Here is a 25,950-nt window from a genome sequence, read left to right on the forward strand (position 1 = left end):
CCACCTATCCCCACTGAGAAGGCAAGCAATTCAATATAGGCTATATATATGTAGTTTTGCAAATGACTTCCATAATAGTCATATTGTATAAGACTAACTATATTTCCCTTCATCCTATCCTGCCCCCCATTTATTCTATTCTATCTTTTGACCTTGTCCCTCCCCAAAAATGTTTACTTCTAATTTCTCCCTCCTCCCATTTGCTCTCCCTTCCATCATAGCCCCTTCTTGTAGTGTAAGATAGATGTTCATATCAAATTAAGCCAAATGTGATGACAGTAAGCTTCACTTTTTCTCTCTCACCTCCCTCCTTTTTGTCTCCATTGGAAAAGCTTTTTCTTGCCTCTTCTATGAGAGATAATTTGCCCCATTCCATTTCTCCTTTTCTTCTCCTAATATATTCCTCTCTCACACCTTAATTTTATTTTTTTAGATGTCATCCCTTCCTATTCAACACACCCTTGCTTGAAATATTTTCTCTTTTACCTGGGAGGTCTGGAATTTGACTACAATATTCCTAGGAGTTTTCCTTTTGGGATTTCTTTCAGAAGATGATCTGTAGATTCTTTCAATTTCTATTTTACCCTCTGATTCTACAATATCAGGGCAGTTTTCCTTGATAATTTCTTGAAAGATGATATCTATGCTTTTTTCTGATCATGGCTTTCAGGTAGTCCCAGAATTTTTAAATTGTCTCTTGTGGACCTATTTTCCAAGTCAGTTGTTTTCCCAATGAGATATTTCACTTTATCTGCTATTTTTTCATTCCTTTGGTTTTGTTTTATAATTTCTTGATTTTTCATAAAGTCATTAGCTTCCATGTGCTTCATTCTAACATGTAAGGAATTATTTTCTTTCGGTGAGCTTTAGACTTCCTTTTCCATCTGGCCAATTCTGCTTTTTATAGGCTATTTTCCTCCTCATTGACTTTTTGGATCTCTTTTGCTTTTGGGATTAGTCTATTTTTTAAAGTGTTAGTTTCTTCAGCATCTTTTGGGGCTCCTTTGGTAAGCTGTTGACTTGTTTTTCATGATTTTCTTGTATACTCTCACTTCTCTTCCCAATTTTTGCTGTACTTCTCTTACTTGATTTTCAAAATCCTTCTTGAGCTCTTCCATGGCCTGAGACCAATTCATATTTTTATTAGAGGCTTTGCATGGAGGAGCTTTAACTTTGTTTTCTTCTGTTTGCATGTTTTGGTCTTCCTTGTCACCAAAGGAAGATTCAGTAGTCTGATTCTTTTTCTTGTTTTTGCTCATTTTCTCAGCCATTTACTTGACTTTTGAGCTCTTTGTCAAGGTAGTTCTCTGCTTCCAGTGAGGGTGGGGGGTGTACTGTCAGCTGTTCTATCCCCTTACAATCTGTGGGCCTAGAACTCCAGACACAGCAGCTTCAGCTGTCCCGCCTGTTGTTGTGGCTGCTGTGAGTTCCTCTGTCCTTTCCCCCCTCTGCTGCCCTGAGCCTGGACCACTCTGCTGTTTCACACAGGTCCCATATTTTTTTTCCACTGACCTTCCAATTTATCCTCAGTGTTTGGGGGCCTTAAAATCTGGAAGCCACCACAGTTGCGAGAGATTCTGTCTTCCTAAGGCCTGCTCAGGTCCCCTCTGTGTTGGCATGGCCTACCTTCCTTGTGGCAATATAAACACTTTCCAGTGACCCTCCAACCTGTCTTGGGCTAGAGATTCGCTTTACTCTGTCATTCTGTGGGTTCTGAAGCTCCAGATTTTGTTTAGAGTCCTTTTTTGCAGGTATTTGGCTGGCCTAGGGGAGAGTGCTTTAGAAAGTCTGTGCTATTACTCCTCCATCTTACTTCCCCCCTTCCCTCCCCCTTCATAGTAACTTTCAATGGTCAGAATTGTTTTCTGTTGTTTTCTCATTTTCCCAGTCTATTTCTTGATTTTTTGTTAAAGTAGGGCTCTGCTTCCAGGATGGAGGGTGCACTGTCATAACCTTCAGGGGTTTTGTGCTGCTGTTTTCAGAGATATTTCTAGAGACCTGTAAGTTTTCAGTTCTTCCAAGGTGGTATGATCTAAAAGTCAGTGTGTTTTCTGTTCTCCTGGCTGGTGCTCTGGTCTGTGAATGACCCCAAACACTTTTTCTGCCCTGGAACTTGTGATGAGAATCCCTGCTCCACCAGGCTCTGGTGTGCCAGTGTTCCTCCTTGCCCTGGGACTGCCACCCATGACTCTGACCTGGATCAGAATATGGGCAAAGCATCAGAGTCCTGCCTCCTGTGCCAGTAAAGAGACCCCTATAATATCCTTCTGACCTGTTGTTCGACCCCTTTACTGTGGTCTGAGAGTTCAGGAAGCAGCTGCTGTCACTACTGATTGAGTGGGTCCTGGTTTGCTATGGCTGGGTCCGCTCTGTCATGGCCTGCACTGGACTGTGCTCCACTCTGACCCAGCTATGACAAACCTTTCCTGCTGACCTTCTAGATTTTCTTTGGCTGGAAAATTAGTTCACCCCCCCCCCCCCCCTTTTTGTGGGTTCTGATGCTTCGGGAATTTTTTATGGCATTATTTAGAGATGTTTGGAGGAATTTGTGGGAGAGCTCAGGCTAGTCACTGCCTTTTCTCTGCCACCTTGACCTCACCCATCCTGTGCCAAGCCTTGTTAAACATTTTTACAAATATTATCTCATTTGATACTTATAACAATCCTGCAAGGTAGGTGCTACTGTTATCTCCTTTTATAGTTGAGAGTGACTTACCCAGAGTTACACAGCTAATAAATGTCTGAGGCTAGATTTGAACTCAATTCTTCCTAATTCCAGGCACAGTATTCTATCCACTGAACCACCAGCTGCCTTTCATGGCAGTGAAAACATCAAATCTAGAGTTCAGCAAATTTGCTTTGACTCCTGGAGACAATTCCTATAAATGTTTAAGCTTTGAAAGGGTTAGGGGGAAAGAACCCAAACAAAAGAAAAAGGAGAGTTTGTTATTATTGTAGGTCATTTGTTCTGAACTTGACATCCTGGCCCAAACCAGGCGTGATGAGAATCTGCAGAAGTATTTTAAAAGTATCCGTAGAAGTATTTTACTCTGGACAAATTCAAAGAAGACACTAAATACACCTGATTTGTTGCTGATAAAACCAGGGTTTTTAGTTTGATTCCCCTATGGACCACATTTGTTTAATAGTGAGGCAGCATGGTAGAGTGGGAGAAAACATTACCCTTGAAGTCAGAGTGCCTGAGTTCAAATCTCATCTCTGATCTTTACTACCTGTCTAACTTCACCCCCCAGTTTTCTCATTTGTAAAGTGGATTTGGATTAATGACCTTGGGCCAGATCCCAGATCCTGTGTCCCTGAGTTACTTAGACCCCATATCAAATAGGTAGAAGTTCTGGTGGCCAGTGGGGCTTCCTGTTCCCCCATCCCAACAACTGCTGAGAAGCAGCAAAGCCTGGGTTTGATGGCAACTGAGGAGTCTGAGAGTCTGATGCCCACACATACTAACTGAATAGAACTGTCTTACATTGCCAACATTTTTCCTTTTTAAGTTTTCCTTCTAGTAAAATGGAAATACACATAAGTAGGAGGAAAAACAGAGTACTGTACTTCTGCAGTTTTGGTTAAGATTTCACTAAAACTCTAGACATTAAAATACAATTGCCTGATGCCGTGGTAACCTAGCTCTGGGGATTTGTCAAGCCTTGGTCTAACATAACCCTCCTCCCCTAAAGTCATGATGGATTTGGGGGTTATTTAGCCTGTCCAGAGCTAGGACGGTTGAATTGTAATTAAAAAGAGATGTGCTATTGTGCTTTTTGGGGTTTTTTTTGTGTGTGAAAATACTGCCTGCTGAGAAACAATGGACTAAGGAGATGGATAGGATTTGTGTTTTTCTGAACAGACAATGAGATAGTCTTTAATGAGGACCACAGTGATTCTGGATGAAGCAAGTATGACATCTCTGCCCCCACCAGGAGATGGGAAACAGATCTGGGTGGCAGGCTGGTGACAGCGTGAAAATATGAAGAAACAAGGCAGTCTTGAGGAGGGGTGCAGAAAGGAAGAAGGGAGTAGTTTGAGTTGACAAGGAAGAAAAATTATACCACCAGAAAAGAAATAAAATAAATAAGAGAAATGGAAGGAAAGAATGAACTGAGGGGAATACATTGTCTTTCTCCTCAAACCCAACTCTCTTCTAAATATTCCTCTTTTTTTGTCAAAGGCACCACTATTCTCCAGTCTCCCAGGTTCAGTGAGTCACCATTCTCATCAATCACCTTCTCACTGACTCTTACCCCACATGTGTTAATTTGTTACCAAACCTTCCTATTCTACCTCCATGAAATCCTTTACATTAGCCCCCACCTCTCTACTTAACTACTTAACACAGTCACAATCCTAGTTCAGGATCTCATGAACTCTTACTAAAATCTCATGATTTTAGTAGCTTCCTATTTGGTCTCCCTTTTTCAAATCTTTCCCATCTTCAGTCTATCCTCCCTCCAGCTGCCAAAGCATGTTGTTGTGTTGTTTTTGTCCTTTGAAGAAGACCATGACATCATGGAAATGATGACAGGACTTGCACTTGATTTTGTTTTGAGTGAGGGAGGGCTGTGAGAGGTCATCAACCTCACTTTCTCCTCCTGAGCCATCTGAATCCAGTGACCAGATATTCATCAGGATGACTGGAGATGGCCCAGGGTGCAATGAGATTCCTAGGCCTTTTCAGGTACTCACTTAGAGGGAGGTAATGCCTGATCAGTGAATAGGCCTGTTTAAAAAGTAGTCAGGGAATGGCCCCTTTAATGAGCAAAAGAAAAAAATAGGTAAATCAAGCTGAGAGGGAAAGAGAAATAGTTATTATTGATAATCACTGTAAGCCAGGAGGGTCTAGAAAACAGTCATCAAGTGGAGCTTGGGTAGGGATCTATTGTTGTCTAATCTATGGGCTTCAGAGTGCAGTGGGTTTAAAGTTTTGGGAAAGACAAGGAGGGAAGGAAGGAAGTGAGGGAGGGAGGGAGGGAGAAAGGAAGGAGGGAAGGAGGGAAGGAAGGAAGGAAGGAAGGAAAGGAAAGAAGGAAGATAGATATCTACCCAAGTAAACCCTCAGTTAACTGGGAAGTTCTGATCATGTCACTGCTCAGTAAACTCCAAAGGTCCCTATTAATTCTAAGATCAAACACAGTTTCTTTACTTAGCAAGTCAGGAACGGAGCCATGGGAAATGTCACCATTGGGGGAGGGCAGGAAGGAGAGAAGCTGGTAACAGAGAGAGAAAGAAAACTCGGAGAATGAGACTTTGCTGAAGCTGAGATGAGCAAGTTTAAAGAAGGAGTTGGTCGGCATTATAAAATGATTCAAAAAGTCCAAAGAAATGGAGAACTGAGGATAGGTCATCAGATTTGGCAAAAAGGAGGTCATCAATGAATAGGAAGTATGCAATTTAATTGTTGTCAAGGGGTTAAAAGCCATATTTCAAAAAGTTAGAGGATGGCAGATGAGGAAATAGCAGTATCAAATATAGAATATTTGTTAGAAAAATTTGGTAATAAAATGAAGTAGATATTAATTAATATTAATTAAATAGAAGAGATAGTAAGGTCAAAGATTTTTTCTGTTTTTCCAAATGGAAAGAAAGCTTCATGCCAAGCAAAGAACCCTGAATTTGGGTTCAGATTTCCTGGGTTTGAATCCTGACTCCATCACCTTTGTGATCTTGGGCAAGTCAATTACCTACTATGGACCTGTTTCCTCATCTGTAAAATGACATTAGACTGAGTTTCTTCTAGCTCTAACTCTTGTTAGCCTGCAAGGCAGAGATTCTTAGGGTCCATGACTCATTTCTTTGAAAAACAGGTTTTATAACTGTATTTCAGTAAAATTGGTTCATTTTATAATCCTACATATTTTATGCATTTAAAAACATTATTCTTAGAAGGGTTCCATAATCTACTTAGACTACCAAAGGGGTCTATAACATGGTGTATACACACATATATATAGAAAGACACAGAGACAGAGAAGCATAGAGAGACAGAGACAGAGTGAGGGGTTATACAACTCTTGCTACAAGAGCATGGGGCAAGTAACTGTCACATCTGCATTTTTAGTACAAGAAGAGAAAATAGCAGAGACACATGAGGTTCTAGATTCTCCTCTCCATGTGCTAGCATCCTGGGAGTAGACTTTATTTCTTAGAGTAAGGGTATCTCACCTTGCAAGTGGAAAAGAAAATGAGTCTTTTATTGACTTGATGACAAATATATTTATTATGATACACAACCACACAAGAAAAGAAATGTATATTCTGATTTAATCTATAAATTCCAAGATCATATTTAAGTGTGTACACACACATGCGCGCGCGCGCACACACACACACACACACACACACACACACACACACACACACTCCCTCACTTTTAAAGGGGTACTCCACTCCTTACTAAAAGAGCAGTCACTAAATACATATCCTCTAGGTGGTTCAGAGCCAGATATTTGTGACTTTCCCAGACAACCCAATCTAGGGAAGGGATAGAAAACAAGTTGGGAATTTATAGAACAGAATGTGCACAGAATGTTTATTCCTGTTTTTTAGAGATCTAGGAAATCTCTTCCCCATATTCCCATTCATACCCTTTAGGATTTGCCCATTCACCCACTCATTGAGTCATGGGATAATTGAATGTAGAGTTGAACAATAAAAGAAAATAAAATCCAATGTTTAGACCAAGGCTTGGCATAGAATAAACACTTAATAAATGCTTTTTCATTCATTCCAATATGCACATTTTACCAATGAGGAGTCCAAGCCCTAGAGAGTTTAAGTGACTTGCCTAGATCACAGAGGTAGTAAGCAGAATAGGTATGATTTGAATTCTCTTTCTATATTCATTCATTAATTAATTTAAATGAATCAACTTAAAATATGTCATATTGAGTTAAGCACTGGAGAGGAGCAAAAATAGTCTCTCCTCTCAAGTGGCTTGCAATCTGATAGGTAAGAATAGATATTAAGTAAAATAATAATAGGTAGTGTTTTCTGTGGGGTTTCTTCCTACAGCCTATATTTACATTGGCAGACTGGGTCCCCAGAAGGCACTTGACTACTACTCACAGGGTAGTAACCATGGTAACCATGAGGGATTGTTTTGAATTCTATTGCCCCTGAACCCCCATCCGTGTGCTCTTCCATTAACAATCAACCAGTTGGTTCCATTAGCTTTCACAAAAAGAATTTACTGTATATGTATGATGTGACCAATTAGTATAACATTCCCCCCACTCCCAACCTGAGAAACACAATCTCTCATCATTTCCCAGTGTCTGTGGGGAAAAAGATCACTAGCTTAAAGTAAAAAAGGTAATGAGGTAGACATATACAGACCAAATGTGGCTGAAAGTTATCTCATAACTCCTGGCACTGGAAACATTTTTTTTCTGTTCATGAAATCCTCACCAAGCTTCCCCTAGATGTTGCTGTAAGCATCCCAGCAGTGCTCTGAGAGTCCATCCTTCAGTTGTATCTATAGCTAGCAGTTCTCAAGGGGTCACTCTTCTTGCAACTACTGTACTCCTCGAGTGATTATCTTTCCACATATGTCTGAAGCAGTTTCTACTTTCTCAGGAACTGTTACTCTGGTCTAGGGATGATTTGTTCTGTGAAGTTTGGATTCAGTTAGAGGGTCACATTTGAGGACCTAGAGGGCCACATGTGGCCTCGAGGCCGCAGATTCCCTACCCCTGCTCTGGTCTCTTACTGACACTGCCCCCATTCAGCCTTGGGCACCAGTGGAATCTCAGATAAGACATGGGGTTCTTCTGACCCTCCACAGCCACCTGGATATTTCCGCCTCTGAATACTTATTTGCTTAAGATTAGGAAAGAAAAAAAAACACACAAAGAGAGAAGTGGCCATGTGCTTATAGAGGCCAAGCTAGGTAGGAAATGGACTTTCACCCCTTCCTGACTTGATTCTTGGGATCCACTATTGTATACCCACTTAATTTCAGCTCCATAACCCCCGAGTCATCAGTTTTTTCTGGCTATAAAGCCAATTAGAGAATATTTCATCCCCACCTTACACCAATCCCTACATCATCTACACGATCCCTGCAACTGAAACCAAGCAGGAAATATCTACGTATATTTAAAGAACTTGACTCCGTAGACTGGTCCACCTATGCTGCAAATTCAAGACAACAATGCAAGACACAAGAGATGTCATTAAGTGCCAGATGAGTGATAAACTAAGCCTTGTTAATTTAGAGAGAAGAGATTGTTGTGAGTAGGAATGGTCAGGGAGGTAGAGGACTTTGAACTGGTCCTTAGAGCAGAGTTCTCCAAATTTATTTGATCATATACCCCATTAGTAAAAAATTTGAGTGTATATCCCCGAAATATATGTATTTATTTAGAAATTGTATTTATATAGTACTGTTCTAACAGGTAATAATTGCTAACATTTATATGGTGCTTACTATGTGTCAGGTACTGTGCTAAGAACTTTATCATTATTATCCCATTTGGTCTTCACAATAACCCTGAGAGGTAGGTGCTATCGTTACCCCCATTTAAAAAATGAGAAAACAGAGGCAAACAGTTAAGTTCCTTGTCCAGTGTCACACTTAGTCAGTGTTTGAGGCCAATTTTGAACTCAGATCTTCCTGATTCTAGGCCCAGCACTCTAGCCACTGCACCACCTAACTGCCTCTGACACATAGAACACATAGACCCAATAGAAGGATAAATGTTGGCTGTGATAGCTGAATTATGACTCTCATTTTTCAACCCTACCCATCAATTTGATCAGCAAATTAAGCACCTACTATGTGCCATGGGCACACGGAGGTACAAAGACACATGTGCCAGCTTCAGCCTTCAAGGAATAAGGACTAGAAAATGGAGTATGCAATCTACAAAGAACCTTGGCAATCTATACAAAGTTTTTGTGGAAGTATTTCTAGTAAATTTCCACTTTTCTTGATATTCCAGGATATTATTGAAAGCTAACCAAAAGCTGCTGTGTTTTTGTATTTTTAACCAATAAATTAAAAACCCACCTGTAACTGGAAGATTTTTAGGCTGATCAGGAAACACTGTTTCCAAGCTTCTTTAATGTGTGAAACATGACAGGTTTATACAATGAATATGTTGGGGGCAACAAAAGCATAGTCTTTAAATGTCTTGATAATTGTGATGTAGGGGAATGTAAAGTGGATCAAGTCCACAATATGGAGTCAGGAAGACCTGAGATCAAATTCTGCCTCAGATGATTATCATCTCTGTGACTCTGGGCAAGTCCCTCAACATCTCTGTGCCTCAGTTTTCTCATTTGCAAAATGGGGCTAATAATCGCACTTACCTCATAGGGTTTTTGTGAGGTTGAAATGAGTTAACATATGAAAAGCTCTTTGCAATCCTTGTGGTAAGGCACAGATGCTAGCTATTGTTGTTATTATTTGGAGGAAACTAGGTGGTACGGTGGATAGATCACTGGGCTTGGAGTCAGGACGACCTGAGTTCAGGGTAGTCTCAGATTCACGCTACTAGCTGTATGACCCTGAGCAAATCATTTCACCCTTTTTGTCTCAGTTTCCTCATCTGTAAAATGGGCTGGAGAAGGAAATGGCAAACCACTCCAGGAACTTTGCCAAGAAAACCCCAAATGGTGTCAGAAAGTCAGACAGGACTGAAATAACTGACCAACAACATGCACATTAGCTGCAGCTATATACATACACACACACACATATATATTATGTATATGTGTATAAACATATACATGTATACACATACATACACAAATGTATATATGTGCATATATACATATATGTATGCATATATAATTATATATTTATATATACATAGATATATAATCAACTTATTTGTTTTGTGACCCAGGCTGCCTTCTCTCTGTTTTTCTGCATGTGTTTGAGATTTGAGCCACTTCTCTCAGCTATCACTTAATAAGTGTCAAAGGAATGCAAGCATTTTAATATCAGCCTTAGGCAAACGTATCTTTTGCCATTAATATGTTAAGTCTCTTAATTCATTCAAAAGCCAAATAAAAGACAATTCTTGTATGGCTCCCTCTTTTGATTTGAATGGACCACTGTGCTTTTTTGATTAGCATGGATAATAATTGAGAGGTGATTATAATACAGTGTTATCTTAAAATAACATTTTATACCTGAAATCATAAATGCCATTTTTTACCTTCAAAGAGTTCCTCCTTAGTCCCAGGACTTCAGCCCATGTTTTCCTTGGCATGATGGAGCATAATGCCTCCTTCTCCATGTTACATATTTTCAGGAGATGGTGAGCATTACCTCCCTAATCCTACTTGAGATTTAGAGCAGATACCTTTGTCCACTCTTTGACCTTGGAAACCAGTGACCCACACAAAATCTGCAAACTACAGGCCAGTAAGCTTACCTTTGATTCCTTGGGAAACTCTAGTACAAATCTTAATTAAAGAGATGTTTGACAAACATCTACAGTGGGAATACTGGGAAGGGAAGCAGTGATTACAAAAAATCAACATGACTTTGGTGAGAACAGATCTTCATTTCCTTTTCTGATGAGATTGCTAAACTAGTAGACAGAGTGAAAGTTAACTAAATTTAGCAAAGCTTTTGATGAAATATCTCCTACTATGATTGCATAAGAGATGGAGAGATATGGGTTAGGTTCAGAATAGGCTGGATGGCTAGACTTAAAGAATAGTTAATGGTTCAGTCAGAGCATTGCAGGAGGTCTCCAATGGAATATCCCAAGGCTCTGTACTTGACCTTGACCTATTTAAGATTATTTTCAGTGACTTGTATAAAACTATTGATTGCATGCTTATCAGACTTGCAGATTATATGAAGCTGAGATGGAGAGCTAATAGAGGGGATGAGCAAGTCAAGATCTAAAGGATATTGACCTGCCTGAGCAGGGCTTCCGTTTTTTTTTACATTCATTTAAAATTTTCAGTTCCAAATTTTTTCCTTCCCTAAAGTCCCTCCCTATCCAATTGAGAAGGCGAGTAATGTAATATAGATTATATATGTAAAGTCATATAAAACATATTCCCATATTAGGCATATCGCAAAAAAAGCAAGAAAAATAAAGTGGAAAAAGATATGCTTCATTTTACACTTGGAGAGTATCAGTTCTGTGTCTGGATGTAGCTAGCATTTTTCATCTTGAGCCCTTTGTGACTATTGTGAATCATTGAACTTGTTAGAGTAGCTAAGTCATTCGCAGCTGATTATTGTTACAGTATTTCTGTTACTGTATATAATGTTCTCCTAGTTCTACTTCCCTCACTTTGCATTATTTCATATTAGTCTTCCCAGGTTTTTTCTGAAATTATCTCCGACATTTCTACAGCACAATAGTATTCACCACCATCATATACCACAACTTGTTCAGACATTCACCAGTTAACAGATACCCTCTCAACTTCTAAGTCTTTGCTACCACAGAGTTACCATATATGTTTTTTTTTGTGCATGTGGGTTCTTTTTCTTTTTCTTTGATCTCTTTAGGATATAGACATAGTAGTGGTATTGATATGTCAAGGTTTTAGTTTTATAGCTCTTCGGACATAATTCCAAATTGTTCTCCAGAATTGTTGAACCAGTTCACCATTCCTTTGACAGTGCATTTGTTCCACATCCCCTCCAGTATTTGTCTTTTTCCTTTTTTGTTATTTTAGTCAATCTAATAGGTATGAGATGGTACCTCAGAGTTATTTTAATTTGCATTTATCTAATTATTAGTGATTTAGAGCATTTTTTCATTTGGCAATAGATGGCTTTGATACTTTCTTCTGAAAATTGCCTGTTCACATGCTTTGACCACTTATCCTTTGGGGAATGGCCCTTATTTTTATAAATTTGGCTTAATTCCCTGTATCTTTGAAAAAATCATACCTTTATCAGAGAAGCTTGCTTTCCTTCTAATTTTGGCTGCATTGGTTTTATTTATGGAAACCCTTTTTTAATTTGATATAATCAAAATTATCCACTTTATCTCTTATGGTCCTCTCTGCCTCCTGTTTAGTCATAAATTCTTCTCTTATTCATTGATCTGACAGATATTTTTTTCCGATTCTTCCCTCATTTGTTCATGACATCACTTTTTGCATCTAAATCATGTGCACATTTTGACCTTGTCTTGGTATACAAATAAATGTTCTTTGCCTGGTTTCTACCAGACTTTTGAGCAGCGATTCTTAACCTGGGGTCCATGGATACTAAAGTGGTCTATGGATAAATTTTAGCATTTTTAAGAACTTGGATGAATTAAGAGAAAGGAAGGATGGAAGGCAAGATTTGGATGAATATAGTTAGACTACATGGAAAGCTGCGTGGTGCAGAATCAGTGCTTTCAAATTGTGGTACTGTAGAAGACTTTTGAGAGTTCCCTTGGACAGCAAGGAGAATAAATCAGTCAGTACTTAAATTAATTCAGGCTATTCACTGGAAGGTCAAATACTGAAGCTAAAGCTTAAATATATTGGCCACATAATGAGAAAATGAAACTCATTGGAAAAGACCTTATGTTGGGAAAGATTAAAGGCAAAAGGAAAAGGGGATGGCAGAAGATGAGATGGCTAGATAGTATCATGGAGACAATCAACACAGACTTGGACAGACTTTGGGAGCTGGTGGAGGACAGAAGGGCCCGGCATGCTGTGGTCATGTGGCAGTCATGAAGAGTCGAATATGACTAAGCAACTGCCAAGCAACAACACCAACAAGGAGGAAGCTGGGAACCACTGAAAGATTTTGATCTAAGGATCAAGGGAACCAGAGTGGTATCCTGAAGGCAGATAATAAAATGTAGATAATGGAATACTGAGATTTGTTTGCTGGTTAGAATGATATGGGAAAAGACTAGAGTTAAAGAACAGATATGGAACATTTATGGTAATCCAGGCCTGAGATATACAAACCTAGACTTGGATTATAGTTTGGGGAATGGAAAGAACTGGTAGACATGATCAAAAGAAGAAAGGAAGGGAGCAAGTGCTTTACAAATATTATCTCATTTGATGCTTACAACAATCCTAGGAGGTAGGTGCTATTGTCATTCCTGTTTCACAGCTGGGGAAACTGAGGCCAAGAGAGGTTATATGAGTTGCCCAGGGTCACATACAGTTAGCTAGTAAATGTCTGAGGCTGGATTTGAACTTAGGTCTCTCTTGACTGCAGTACTAGCACTCTGTCCACTGCACCACCTAGCTAATGAATGAAATGTGGAGGGCAAAACCCAGAGAAAATTTGCTATGACTCCCATCCTGTATTTTCAGTTGATTGGAGTCAGTGTCATTCATGAATAAATTGGAAGAAAGGGATGGGTGGGGGTGGGGGTGTCTGTATCAGGGAAAACAAATTGTATGATACTTCTCTTATCATCAAGTTTCCCCAAAGCAGTTTGGATTTCAAAAGTGGCTTGACTGAAGGAAGGTGGAAAGTATAGCTGAGTTCTTTCTTTGGGTTTGGGTCTGGGTCAAGTTTCTGACTGACTGACTGACCTTTCAGGTGAGACCTGTAAGATAGAGAGGAATGAACTTAAAATCGTATGATCCCTTTTGAGGACATTTAGGCCTTTCCCTTGCTTTCATTGAAGGCTATACTCAAATTCTAAATTCAATCAATCAGCAAGCATTTATAGTATGCTAAACTGAGGATTACAAAGAAAGGGAGAAAAAGTTAAGGAATTTCTATTATTTAAAAAAAATTAGGACTCAGTCATCTTATCTTATCCAGGCTGGAAGTGTAGGGGTTACTCATCGGCCTGATCTCAAGAATGGTAGGGGAGCTTGATCTGCTCCATTTCTGATCTGATCAGTTTACCGCTCCTTGTACACCCTGATTCCCTTCCTCTTCGCCTCCCAATATTTAGTTGCACAGCATATTAATGCAAATAAAGATTAGCATGGCCCTATTGTAGCTTAAAACTCCTGAGCTCAAGAGATTTGGCAGCCTCAGCCTCTCCAGTGACTGGAATTACAGGTGCACATTACCATACCTGGCAAATAGCTTACATTTTAATGGGGGAAACAACACATGAAAAATTAATATACAAGATACATGGAGAATAGTTTCTAACATTGGCAGGGAAGGAAGAGACCCCAAACCCTCATTTTATAACATATTCCAATATGATCATTCCAATTCCAATCGATCAGATATTCTCCAAACCTCACTGGTTATTAAGAGACAGTGATTTCCCAACAAGGGTTTAGTTTTCAGAAATGAGGTGACCCAGCACAGTTCAGTTCTGCTGGGTAATATCGGTGGAGAGAATGAGCAGCAGTGGCAGTATGGAGCAGCAACTGCTGTGTGAGAACGGAAGTGAGGTACAAGAGAAACTATGTTGTTAGGATGAAGCCAAACAGTGGGGTCAGGTAGGAGATCTCTGGGGAACCCCATGAAACCACAGGGACAACAGTCGAGACTGAATCATGAAGGTTTCCATGCTCTACAGCCTCTGAGTTGATTTGCCTTCCAAGAGCATTTGATTTCCCTATTCCCTTAAAGCTGCACAGAAAGGACTCTATCCTCCCAGCCCACATTAGAGGTGGACATTAGCTCTGGAAGGGACTGCCTCAAAATAGTCCATTTTAGAGATGAAGATACTAAGACTCAGGGAGGGGAAGGGACATGACCAATCACACCAATTAGCTAATAAGTAACAGAAGCTGGATTCTGGGCTTCCAATCTGTTCTATTTCCACTTATACTCTGCTCCTTAAAAAAAAAAACCAAAAAGTAGTCATAGTGGTGGTGATAGGAGGGTTTTTTTTTTTTGTGAATAAAGACTTCATGACAACTGAGAATCTGTGAGGTAGTCACTAATGGGGAAGTGGGAGGAGAAAAGGAAAAAAAAAATTTATTAAGCCAGGCACTGTGCTTAGGGCTTTTATATTATCTTATTTGATCCTTGAAGCCACCTTGGGTAGTAGGTGCTATTATTATCCCCATTTTACAGTTGGGGAGACTGAGACAGAGTGTTTAAGTGACTTGCCCAGTGCAATGCATAATTATTAAGTGTCTAAGTTCAAATTTGAACTCAGGGCTTCCTGACATCAGACCTAATGCTCTATCCACTGGACCACCTAGTTCCCACCAGGCTTTACAATACTCATACCATACAAACTGTAAACAGAAAGAATAGGAGTGTAGAAGAAATAAGTCACATCCAGTTGATATTTCCAGTGGGTTACATGCATAGAGAGGTTATCTTTTAACATGAAGTCACAGTAGGATACATAGTAATGAATGGAAACAGCTTGATAGTTGTCCTTTCTTGACACTGCCCAAACCCAGAAGGAATGTGTTGGCATTCCAGTGTTTATGTCCAGCAGGGCCCTAAAGTATAAACAGGACGTTTTCTAATGTGAATGCAGGACGCTAGAAATGACTAGAAATTCTGTCTAGGTCTCACTCACTGGTAGTCAGCGGCACTTTGGATAGCCCCCCCTTTTCATCACTCCTCCCCTCACCCCCACCCAGCCCTGGCTCTAATTTCTCTGATTAGGATAGTACACAGCCTTAGATTAAACAAAAATGGTAGAAGAAATTGCTGCTCTTGTAATTGACGATAGCTTTGGTATGTGCAAAGCTGGCTTTGCTGGGGATGATGATACTCTGGCTGTGTGCCCCTCCATTGTTGGGATACACAAGACACCAGGGTGTCATAGAGGGAATGGGACAGAAGGACAGTTATGTTGGTGATGAGGCCAGGAGCAAGAGAGGTATCCTGATTCTGAAATATCCTATTGTCCCAATTGGGATGACATGGGGAAAATCTGGCATCATACCTTCTACAATGAGCTTTGTGTAGCCCCTGAGGAACACCCTGTTCTGTTAACAGAAGCTCCTTTAAATCCCAAGGCCAACAGAGAGAAGATGACACAGATCATGTGTGAGACTTTCAAACACTCCAGCCATATATGTTGCTACTCAGGCTATGTTGTCCTTGCATGTCTCTGATCCTGCTGCTGGTATCATTATGGACTCTGGTGATGGTATCATGCACACTTTGCCCACCTAGGAGAGTTACTCCCTTCCCTATGACATCCTTCACCTAAGCTTGGCTGGCTGTGATTTGACAGACTACCTCATGAAGATACTGATTGAAAGAGGGTACAGCTTCACACCCACAGCTGAAAAGGAAATCATTCCTGACATTAAGGAGAAACTGTGCTGTGTTGCTCTGAGCTTTGAACAAGAGATGACCACTGCTGTTTTATCTTCTTCCCTAGAGAAGAGCTATGAGTTTCCTGATGGCCAGGTGATTGCTATTGGCAATGAGAGGTTCAGGTGTCCAGAGGCCCTCTCCCAACCATTCTTTCTGGATATGGAATCTTGTGGCATTCATGAGACCACTATCACTTCCATCATGAAGTAGAATGTTGATATCCAAAAGGATCTATATGCCAACACTGTATTATTTTCTACCATGTTTCTGTTCAGACATTTTTCTGTAGTCTGATTCTTCATAACACTATTTGGGGTTTTCTTTGCAGAGATACTGCAGTGTTTTATGAATCACTTTTATGGCCATATAGTATCTGGCTGGTTGACACTCAATGGCTGTACAGTTTAGTTCTATAAATTCTGTAAACCATCAGATCTGTACAGGGTATCTAAAGATCAGATTTCTAGCATCTAAAAGAGCTGACTTGCAGAATTTCTCTCCTAAAGCTGGTAACAGTTAATTAAATGTGTGTTCACCATCCTAGCAGGAATATATATTGAAACCAAGAGTTAGGAACCAGTTGTTTTTTTCCTTAATCCACTATTTTCCCCCAGTGTCATAGGGCTAAATTACTCAAGTATTACAAAAAAAAAAAGTTTGCATTTGCAGCTTGTAAATTTGTGATTCTAGTTAATTTATGTGAGATTTGTGTATTTTGTCTTAATGTTTTCACATGACAGTAGAATACCCAAATTTGTAAGTCATCCTTAGAGTTGAGGACTGTAATGCCCAACATGTTATTGTATAAGGAAAAATAAAAGTGTTGAAGTAAAATGAAAAAAAAGAAAAGAAACCATAGCTAGAAGTTTTGGTGGGAGAAAAAAAAGAACTAGAGGAGACTGGAGGACCCATTGCTTTGCTAATGTCTTCAGCCTCAAGGTTATGCCATATTGGATATCCCTTGCCTTGTCTTTCCCAGATGAATATTGGAGTTCTTTTTCAGTAAACAGAGATGAAGAGATTCACTAAGAGCATGAAGCTAGGAGAACTGGAAAGAGAAGAAGCTGTATGCTCCCAATACATCTTGTGGAGACATATCCTTACCAACAGGAAGCATCATGGTACCCCTGAAGGAATACTAAATTTCAAGTTAGACAACCTAGGTTCAAATCAAGTGTAACCTTGGGAAAAATCACTAAACCCCTCTGGACCTCAGTTTCCTCTGCTGTAAAATGAGAGACTTGTTCACTTCTAAAGTCCCCCTTAGTTTCAAATTTGCCACCGAGGACAGGGAAAAGTACATAATTCTGGTGTAAGAAGAGGATTTAGACATGGAAGGGACCTTAGAGATTATTGAATCTAGCTTCCTCATTTTATGGATGACTAGTCTGAGACTCAGAGAGATTCAATTACTTGACCAAGGTCACATAAAAAGTAGGAGATCTGGGATTCCAATCTACACTCTCCTCTGAGAAATGTATTAATTTTATCTCCTCAAGCTTCACTCCCTTTTCCTGTACACCTTTAATAAAAATAAGAGATTCCCTTCCTCACCTGTCATCATGTATGAACTGGCAAAGAGGCCATCCTACCTGGAGGCAGGTGGGCAGAGTGGCTTTCTCTCTGCAGAAGAGACCCAGAGCAGAGAAGCCTATGTCTCCCTTACCATCTCTGAAAAAAGCTGGGACTAAGTGAGAAAGGCCCCAAAGTGTCTGAAAAGCTGATAGTTCAGAAAAAATGTCAAGTTGGGAAGTTCCATTTTCTTCTTTCCAAGCTTCTTTCCTCACCCTCCCCAAAACCTCATCTCTGGTCTCCATCTGATTGATTCATTCATACCCTCCAGCCTACTTCTAGAAGGCGCCCTGGGGGTAGGGAGTAAAACTTTGGGGGAGGGGGCAGGAGGGAAGGGTGGGAGAACCAGCCTCTCAGAGGGGATTTGGATCAGACTTTGCTTTCTCTGTCTTTCCCAGAGCAGAGGGGAAAACCACTTTTTTTTTTTTTGAGTCGCTGCTAAAAATAGCACCCCAGTCCTGGAAAGAGAGCTTGGTTATTTTGAAAGTGCTGCCCCCCCCCCCCCATCCCCTGCCCCACCCAGCCTGCTGAAGGAAGGGCTCACATACTTAGTTCTGTGCTCAGAATGGAACCTGAGACCTTCAAGAGAAATGAACAATATCTCACTGTATTTCATATTTTGAAAATGATACCACTGTCGTTAGCAACATGGATTGAAAACTCCCTGTCTGCATAACTTTGCCATGGGAGTAAGTGGGGGAGATATAGGAAGTCAGGCCTTACTTTCAGAAAGCTGATTAAGGAGGGAGCTATGATACCTTTCCTTAGGAAGCCTATAGTCTGCTAGGAGGCAGAGAAATATTCCATTATCCCATTTAGAAGTCCCCAGAATATTGGGGGCAGAATGATTCTAGCCCACAAAATGTTTCCCCTTCTAGTGGAAGAGACAGTGCATGTATGAAGTTATGCATGAAATAATATATTTGATGTTATATGTATGTGAAAAAAAACCACCATAAAAATACCTAAAATTGATATTTAATTGACGATTAGTAGAGTATCAACTGAGAGAAGTTGACCTAGCTAGATCTAGCATCTAGCATGTAGAAGGAACTCCAGGTCTGGAATCAGAGGTCCTGGGTACAAATTTGACTCTCTTGAGCTGGGACAAATAACTTACCTTCTCTGGGCCTGCTTTTTCAGCTGTAAAATGAAAGCATTGGGGTTAATTTAGTTCGTTTAGTTCAAATTCACGTGATCCTCTGAGAAAAGAAGCTTGAAAGAATCAGCAGAGTTCGGAATCAAGGAAGGCTTCCTGGAAGAGGCAAGTTCTTGAAGGAAATTTTGCAGAATGACGACTTTTAGCATTCATTTGCTGGAGAAACCACAGGAGGGAAAAGTTTGTGTAAGGACTTGGAGGCAGGAGTAAATACATAATAAATGGGAGAAGTACCAGGAGGCCTCCAGGTCTGTGCTCTTGGACAGTGGGTACCCGGGTTCTTCACTAATTCTTGTCACCTGAGTTTTGGTTTGCTCATCTGTGAAAAGGCAGCTGGAAAAAAAAAACCCACGACCTACCTCCCAGGATTATTATGGGAGAAAGCACTTTATCCACTGTAAATGACTAATTGTGCATTGTTACCGCTCTTTGGATCTCAGAGCTCAGTTTCTGCGTGACCCTCTGTAACACACAAATGGTCAGAAAAATGGGACGCTCTGGGCCCGTGAAGCAGGAAATGGTTTGCATTCCTTATTTCCCCCACTGCAGCTTCGGGAAGAGCCAGGCCCAACTCCCAGACCCCAGGGGCCTCAAGGGACCCGGTGGAAAAAGGAGAGCAGGAGAGGAATGTCTCAGGCCCTGGGAGTGGGGGCAGCTCTGCCTTCAGACCAGGACGTCCTCTTCCTCCTCCCTCTTTCTCTTTTCCCTTTAGTTTCCCTTTCTCTATTATAGTTGTGACAAAATAGCAAAGCCAATAGCCACCGTTCATAAGTTTGTCCCACCATCTCCAAAGAGCATCATGGGAAGTCAGAGCTGCTACTTGGCACATCCTAGTGATTTTCCTAAGATTATTCAGAAAATCCAGCCAGGAGAATCACAGCTGGAAGGGACCCTTAGAGATCATACCCTGCCCCCCACCCAGAGGAAACTGACATACATGAAGTGCTTTGCCCTGGATCGTACAGGCAGTAAATGGCAGAGATGGGTTCTGAACCGCGAATCCCCTGGCTGCAAATATAGCTGACACATGGAGTCTATTAGGACTCTTTCCAGGGTATCATAGTATCACTAGAGGTCACAATGATAAGAGAGAAGGAAAGGGGATGAGAAGGAAGAATCTACAGCAAGTTCAGCTGGATCCATATTAGTTGTTGTTCAGTCATTTTTCTGTCATGTCTGACTCTTCATGACCCCATTTGAGGTTTTCTTGGCAAAGATACTAGAGTGGTTTGCCATGTCCTTTTCCAGTTCATTTTTCAGGAAACTGAGGCAAACAGGGTTAAGTGACTTGCCCAGAGTCACATAGGTAGTAAGTATCAGAAGCCAGATTTGAACTCAAGAAGATGAGTCTTCCTGACTCCAGCTATCCCTCTATCCATTGCCCCAACTGGCTGACCTCCAGTTTTGGAGTAGTCTTCTTATAGTTTGGAAACAGCAACTGAAATCCTTTGTATACAAGGACCAAAACCATTGTGGGGTGAAGTTGTTGATCAAGGTCCAGGGTGAGGAGTCTTGAGGTCTGAGTCTTGCATTCATTCTGAGCAAGGATCTGGCACATGGAATCTATTAGGGGCGAGTGATATGTACCAAGTGATTCTAAGTACACTTGAAAAGAAGTGTTGGAGCCAGACTGTGAAGAGCTTTAAATCTCAACCAGAGAAGTTTGTATTTTTTCCTAGAATGAATAAGAAGTCATTGAAGTTTCTTGGGTAAAGGGATGACACGGTCAGAGCTACACTTTAGGAATGTAAATTGGCAGGCGAGAGGAAGATGGAGTAGAGAGGGGAAAGCTTGGATTCAGAGACGTCAATTAGGAGATATTTGTAGTAGTCTAGACTTGAGGTGAAAAGGACTTGAACTTCGGTGGTTGGAGTAGACAGAAAGGTGAGATATGAAGGGGAGAAAACTGACAAGATGTGGCTGATTAGATATGAGGTGAGAGGGGAGAGTTGAAGATGACTCTTAGGTTGGGAACCTGGATTAGGAGAATAATGATGTGCTTGATAGAAATAGGCAAGTTTGGAGGAGGCTTTGGGTTAAGGGGAAAGATGGGACAATGAGTTTAGTTTGAGATGTGTTGAGCTTGAGATGTCTGTGGGGCATCCAGATAGAGATATCTAACAGACAGTTAGAGACAAAAGACCCATGTGAGAAATAGAGCCTGAATGTTCTGTTGCATTGGCATGGAGATTATAAATTGAATCTATAGAAGCTGATGAGATCCCCAACATCTATAGGACTATGGTTCTAATCTGTTGCTTTCAGTCTTCCATTACCTTGATTAGTTCCCACTCCTGTGGTAAGGTCCTTCAGCATCTTCCAAACATCACCTGTTAAATTTAGCAAAAGTATATTAGAAGTAAAATTATTTTTTAATATAAGTATTAAAAGTATATTAGAAAAAACACTGGAACTACAGTCAGAGGACCTGCGTTCAAATCTTGCCTCTGATAACTTATTATCTGTGTGATCCCAGGTAAGTCACTTAGCCTCTTGAGGTCTCACAGTTTCCTTATCTGTAAAATGAGAGTTGGACTGACTTTTAAGGTCCTTTCAAACTTCATATCTTTGAGCCTTTGATCACCTTTCTCTAGGCCCACCCCTATCACCCACTGCCCAGGGGTGTTGAGGTAGCTGAATTTCCTTTTTATGCCTTACTTAAAAATGGCTTCAAGTCTAAGACAAAACACAGCTGGAACTTGTCTGTCTGCTCCTTAGACCCTGGATCTCAAGCAGGGACAACTTCTCTAAAGTGGGCCTGATACGTCTCTAAAATACCAGGCCACTCCTGTTCTCTTCCTGTTTGGAAAAGGGCAGATGGTTCAGGTTACCCACTAGGCTCCAAGGCATGGTGCCATTATCCTCTGGGGGATTCTGATATTCTGGAAATCTAGACCTAAAAGGATTCTAGAGTTGTTGGAAGGGAGGAGAGGAAAGGCAGACTCAGCACATCTCACTGATGAAAGAGAGAGAAACAACCCTAATAATCGTAGGTCACTTCCAGCCTTCTCTTTCCCAGTCTATTGGGATACTTAGATATCAGTACTGTTCTAAAGTTAAATAAAAGGAAGAAGTCCTCTCTGGGAGATAGAATAAAGGGGAGAGATTCAGTGAAGAAGAATTAAAGTGCAACCATGCCCAAGGCATGGCACATTCTCAACACTCTTCTTGGTGACCTCTTTAGCGCTCAGTTATCAGGGTCAGCTAGAGGGCGAGGTGGATAGAACACCCAGCCTGGCATCAGGAAGACCTGTGTTCCAATCCAGAATCAAACACTTCCTAACTGTAGGACCCTGGACAAATTATTTAACCTTTGTCTGTCTCAGTTTCCTCAGCTGTGAAATATGCATAATAATAACCCCTACCTCCTATGGTTGTTGTGAGCATCAAATGAGATAAGAATTATAAAGTGCTTAGCACAGTGCCTGGCACACAGTAAATGCTATACAAAGGTTATCTATTAGAATTGTTCTCTCATTTTCATTATGTAGATGACTACCAGATCTATATATTCAGCATTGGTTTGTCTCCTGAGTTCAGTCTGGGGTTACCAATGAGATTTTTCAGATTCAAAATGTCTCACACGGAACTCATTATCCTATTTCCCTGATCTATTTTTCCCTCTTTCTGTTGAGGGCACCATTATCCTTCCAGTCGTGCAGATTTGCAATCTCAAGAGTTATCTTGACTTCTCGCTCTCCCTCACCCCATATATCCAATCAGCTGCCAGGACTTGTTGGTTTTCCCTCACTTCTTTCTCATTTGCTCCCTTTCTCCTCACTCACACAGTCACCACTGTACGTCAGGTCCTCATCACCTCTCATCTTGACAATTGGAATAGCTTCCTCCTTGGTTTCCCAGCCTCAAGTCTTGTCCTTCCATCCTCTCTGATCCATTTTACTACTCTGTGCCAAGTGGGATATATGGGATGATGAGGAAAGACTAGCATTTTGCTGTGAGGGCTTGCCGAGCTCATCCACCTTTGGTGTTCACCTTTCACCCATCTCTCATCTGTGGTTCCAAGAAGCCATAGCATGGGCAGCAGCCACATCCTACCCTCTTGGCAGATGGGCTAAACCAGACTGAGAGTAACTGACTATGTGGATGAGTTAGGGTTGTGTCTGCCCCAAGTTATGTGAAGATTTACTCCAGTGGAATGGACAGATGAACACAACTTGTTCCAATGGACATGAAGGCAGATGAAGCAAGTACTGTGGAGTGCTCAGAGCTTGGTCAGACGTTGAAGATGCCAAGGTCTTCCACTGCATCTTGAGCCACAGCTGGTCTTCCTGACTTTTGTCATGCCACTGGACTTTGAGGACTTGAGAAGAGAGAGTGAGGCTGATGACTCTGTGCAACATTGTCTCACTTCAATTCACACACAAGTCAAAACACCACCTATGATGTCATCGGTCCTCTTCGAAGGACAAGCAGCACCAGCTTTATGAAAAGTGATGTCCTTAAAGCCTAGATCTCACCATGTTATTCTCACTCAGCAGGCTTCAGTGACTCCCCATTGGCTTTTCGGATCAAATACAAGCCCCTCTGACATTTAAAGCTTTTCAGAACCTGGCTTCTGCCTACTTTTTCAGGCTTATTATTTACTCATCCACCATTCTCCTTCACTCACTCTTTTGTTCAGTAAACTAGTTTTGTTGCCTTTTTCACATGTCATTTCATCTATAGTTTCGGTGTCTTTTTGCCTTTCCATGCCTGTAATTTATTCTCTCCTCACCTTCACTTTTCAGAATTTCTAATTTCCTTCAAAAATAAGCTCAAATAGAATTCCAGACCTGGAGTCAGGAAGGCATGAGTTCACATGTAGTCTTTAACATTTATTCTGTGATTCCTTGGCAAGTGACTATCCTTTTCGTCTTAGTTTTCTCATCTGTAAAATGGAGACAGTAATAGTATGTACTTCCCAGAGTTGTGAGAACAAAATGAGAGACTATCAGTGAAGCACTTTGCGATCCTTAAAGTGGGGCAGCTAGGTGGCATACTGAATAGAATTCCAGGACTGGAGTCGGGAAGACTCACCTTCCTGAGTTCAAATCTGACCTCAGATACTTACTAGCTGTGTGACTCTGAGCAAGTCACTTAACCCTGTTTGCCTCAGTTTCCTCATCTATAAAATGAGCTAGAAAAGGAAATGGCGAACCACTCCAGTATCCTTGACAAAACAAACAAACAAACAAAAACCCAGATGGACTCATGAAGAGTTAGACATCACTGAAACAATTGAACAATAAAACCTTAAAGTGCTGTATAATTGATAGCTGTTATTATCAGATGAGGCCTCTCGTAGCAACCTCAACTTCAGTCCCAACTACAAACCTAATTAAAATGTAATTGGGAAATATTTGACAAAATACATAAAAATACAATAAAATGTAGATAATGTTAAGAAGTGGTTTTCTAACTCAACATATGGCCGCAGTTTAGGGTTCCTATCTGAGTTTTATGTCACTTTCCTATAGGATACCCCCAGATGTTAATGTTCCCTCAAATTGCCTTGTATTTATATGTATATATTTATGTTTTTGCATATACATCATCTTGATAGAATAGAGTCTTCTTGAAGGCAAAGACTATTTTATTTTTGTGTTTGTACCCCCAGTGCCTAGCACAGTGCCTTAATAAATCTTTGTTGATTGAATGAATGAATGAAAAACACATTTAGTAAGCACTTAGTATATGCCAGGCACTGTGGCTAACCTGGCACTACAAATACAAAAATGAGACAGCCCCTGTTCTCAAATGATTGACATTTTAATAGTAAGATACCACACAGAGACAAGAATGATGTTCTGGGAAGTAAGGATATGTCTGGGATTCACAAGGAGGGTGCGTTGACCCATAAATCAGTCAGTTGATATGGCCTCTCAAGAAATAATGGTTATAGTAATCTGATTACTGATTAATCTGATTGGTAGTATTAGTTTGATTAATAGGAGTTCAGAGCAAGAGATGGAAAGGAGTTGAGGTTTGGAGGAGATCCTATATATGATAACAGTTTAGACTGTGTAGTGGAGAGCTGGGGCCAACCAGATATGATGGGCCAAACTCACTCACTCATCGATTGAGATTGATCAATCCAGGTTGGGAGTTCCAAAGCTGAGTAGGCAAACTCACCTAAGGACTGGGAGCATTTTTCTAGTGATCAGTTAGAGGGAGGAGGGAGGGGGTGCTATTCCAGGTGAGAAATGGAGCCGCAGCAGGATAGAGGACAAGACGTCCAGAGTGGATGACTGGATAAGATATGAAACAAGTTGATTGATCAGTCTGTTGATTGTGAAATACATCTAGGTCTAGATTAGTTTGAATAATGAATCCCCTGGAGTGGCCCTGTTATTTTTATTCTTACTGCATGTTTCCATTGGGCTAGAATAAATTACCATTACTTTACATGATTATAACCTCAAATAGTGAGAATTTGAATACATTTGACCATTTCAGGGGAGTTATTTTTTGCACTAATTGGGACCTGACTGTATTATTAGAAAGGGACACTGGACTGGCTGAGGATCTAGACAGGTCACTTACCCTTCTCTGGGCCTCAATATTTTTATCAGAAATATGTTTAAGGAAGTTGGAGTAGGTAATCTAAAAGCTGTCTTCCAGTCCAAAAATTTGATTTCTGTTCTATGATATTAAAATGGAATTTAAGGAGAAAAAGGAGAAGGAGTACTTAGTAAGGGAAGCAATGGGTGATGGTATCCCCAGTATTGTAAACTCAGGAGCTGTTAAACAAGTCCCTTAAAAGGGCAAACTATGCGGCACTCCCCTGAGTGCTGAGTACCCAGATCCCTCTCAACTTCCTGTTTGGAAGGTCTGAGACTACCCTGACCCCAGCTGGGTATGGGTAGCTATGGCTCCACTCTCAGTCCCTTCTCTGATTCCTGCCACCCTCTCCCTTGTCGGGTCAGAGTTGGCAGCCAAGGAGCCAACTTGGTTAGTGGGGTGAGGAAGGATGGGTAGAATTGGATGCCATCAAAGAAATCCAGCCACTGGTTTCCCAGATATCAACCCCTCTATCCCTTGGGCCCCTATCTCA

General features: G+C 40.8%; 1 protein-coding gene and 1 pseudogene across 6 annotated transcripts in view; both read left to right on the forward strand.

Moving 5' to 3' along the window:
* DAAM2 (dishevelled associated activator of morphogenesis 2) overlaps positions 1-25,950 on the forward strand; it is a 160,773-nt gene that overhangs the window by 73,229 nt on the left and 61,594 nt on the right. The gene's annotated exons all lie outside the window — the stretch shown is intronic.
* LOC140526080 (actin, cytoplasmic 2-like) lies at positions 15,681-16,548 on the forward strand (annotated as a pseudogene).

The sequence above is a fragment of the Notamacropus eugenii genome, chromosome 2 (genome assembly GCF_028372415.1).
Source record: "Notamacropus eugenii isolate mMacEug1 chromosome 2, mMacEug1.pri_v2, whole genome shotgun sequence".
In the NCBI taxonomy this organism is placed as follows: domain Eukaryota; kingdom Metazoa; phylum Chordata; class Mammalia; order Diprotodontia; family Macropodidae; genus Notamacropus; species Notamacropus eugenii.